Below are 2513 nucleotides of genomic sequence, written 5' to 3'. Positions count from 1 at the left end.
CAGCGAAAATTAGGCCCTTGGGGGCGCGACTAGGCCGACTTTTTAACGCCGGCGGTCGAAAAGTCGTCTGGGGGGCCTTGTTGGGGGCGCGGCTGAAAATGCTCTTAGGCCGCAATATGTACCAGTCTTGTATAATCAGAGCATGGGTCGTGCAATTAATTCGCAAGTGCGCCAACATGTCAGTTTTAATAATAATATTGATTCAAAAACCCTGGGTTTTTTTGGGGGGCAAAAACCCTGGTTTACATGAACCTGAATTTTCCTATGGCACATAAAAGTGCCAAATTTTATAATTCGTGTACCACACATGGATCGATCTTTTAGTCGATTATTTTTTTTATAATAAATGGCCGTAAACATTTTTCTGACGGCAATTTGCTACTTGTTAAGCCCATTTATTATAAATATTTTAGAACAAAAATATACCTTATTCAAAAAAAATCTGATCTATTGTAACGTGGTTTTTCTCGTGGCACTTGAGCGTGCCAAATTTTGTAAGTCTTGTACCACACACTGTATAATAATTGGTCGTAGATTTTTTTTATAACCGCATTTTGCCTCGCGTCGCCCATTTGTGATAAATATTTAAAACGAAAATACACCCATGGGCGGAGGCGTGCAACTCCTCGTTTACTACACAGCCACCGGCCATGTACTTCCTCACTGTTGCGAGGCAGCCACAGTAAATTCACTTCCACCGAGCAGGAACCCCCGGCGACAGGCATGCACTGTTTAGTGAACTCCATTCGCAGCCATCCACGACCGTAGCATCCGTTTCTCGCTCTATCTCACAGCATCTCAGCCACGCCCTCCATAGACCCTTTTCATGCGTTTTTGCCGCGCCGGTGCAAAACTAAAAAGGCTCAGTCACGCTTTCAGAAGCCCGTTTTTCGTCGGCTCGGGCCGAAACTGCCGGCGGACGTAGACCGAACCCGGCGCCCTGCGGAGCGCCTGGGGGCGCCGACACAAGCGAAAAGAGTGTGTGGGTCCGCCCTGTCGGCGAGTCGAGCGCCTCTTCCTGCCGTTTCATCCCGCTATTCCCCCACTTCCCTCCCATTCTCTCCATTCCTCCCGCTCGCCTCCGCCGCCATGCCACCGAAGAAGTACGTCGTCCCCCGCGCCACGGCAACCGCGACCGCCTCCGTCGTCTAGCCGAAACAGAGGAAGTCGAGGGCGCCGCCGTCCAAGCCACCGGGCATGACAAACGCCGAGTGGAGGGCGGAAGTTCAGCGACGGAAGGCTGTCATCATCGACCGGCGGAACAGGGCGATCGACAAGAAGGCCCGTGACAACGCGGTGCGTGCGGCCGCGGCTTCGGCGGACCAAGCCGAGGCCGAGGCGACTCGCGCGGGGATGATGAATCCACCCGGCAGCCACGCTCAGTACGCGCCCTTGGGCCAGCAAGGCGTCGGTTCTCCATCGCCGCAGCAGCCATGGGGATGCACGCCCTCGCCGGGCTACGCCGACAGGGATGCGCACGGTGGGTTCAACCCCAATGTCACCTTCCCCCATGGACACCCGGCCCAGCGGATGCCCTCGCCCGCCTTCACCGGCGTGCAGTACCCTCCATATAACTACTTGCCGCCAGCGTACCCGTCCTCCCCGACGCCCCCTCTCCGCCGTGGCGCGCTGCCCTTCTCGCACCTAGGCGACATCGACGAGACCGAGGCCGACATGGACGACATCATCGCGACAGGCTCGGCCGCGGCCGCCGCGTCTCCCGGGTTCGTCACCCCGGACGACACGGTGGATGTCAGCAGCGGCAAGGACGACGAGCTCGGCTACGTCTATGGCAAGGAGGAGCAGGAGGAACAGGAGGAGGACGACGAAGAGGAGGAGGAGGAGGAGGAGGAGCCGGCGACTGTTCCGGTGAGGAGGAGCAAGAAGAAGAAGCAGGCGGCCAGGTCCGGCGAGTCGCGCATCAAGTGGGCGCCCAAGGAGGAGGAATGCCTCGCCAAAGCATGGAAAGTTGTCTGCCTCATCCCGACCACCGGCACGAACCAGAGCATCGCGAGACGTACTGGGAGCGCATCAAGGCCGAGTTCGACGAGCGCAAACTCGTCGACCCCTACTTTAAAGGCGTCTACATGCAGCGCGGGGCGAGGCGATGGCGCACCATTGGGGGCATATCCAGTGGCGTGCAACAAATGGCATGGGATCGTCGAGGAGGTCGCGGCTCGCCCAGAGAGCGGCGCCAGTGTTGAGGATCAGGTATGGCACGCCGGTCTCCCACCTCTCTTCGTTGTGTGCGCCCGCCAACTGTTTGTTCCTCCGCGCAGTTGTTGTGCATGTTCGCCATGTATCGGTAGGGCAACAGCGACGCCGAATTCAAGTACCTCCATGTTTACAAGCGCATTGACAAGTGCGAGAAGTGGGCGGAAGTTCGGCGCACCCTCGACAAGGCCAAGGAGACCTACAAGCTGGACACGCCGACTCCGGGCGCGTCAGAAGGGCGGCCGGACGGCAACAAATGTGCCAAGAAGGGGAAACACGCTGACGCGGCCACCTCTTGA

This window comes from Triticum aestivum, chromosome 5A (assembly GCF_018294505.1).
Source record: "Triticum aestivum cultivar Chinese Spring chromosome 5A, IWGSC CS RefSeq v2.1, whole genome shotgun sequence".
NCBI classification, from domain to species: domain Eukaryota; kingdom Viridiplantae; phylum Streptophyta; class Magnoliopsida; order Poales; family Poaceae; genus Triticum; species Triticum aestivum.
The sequence above is the reverse complement of the archived record's forward strand: the minus strand, read 5'-3'. Positions refer to the sequence as shown.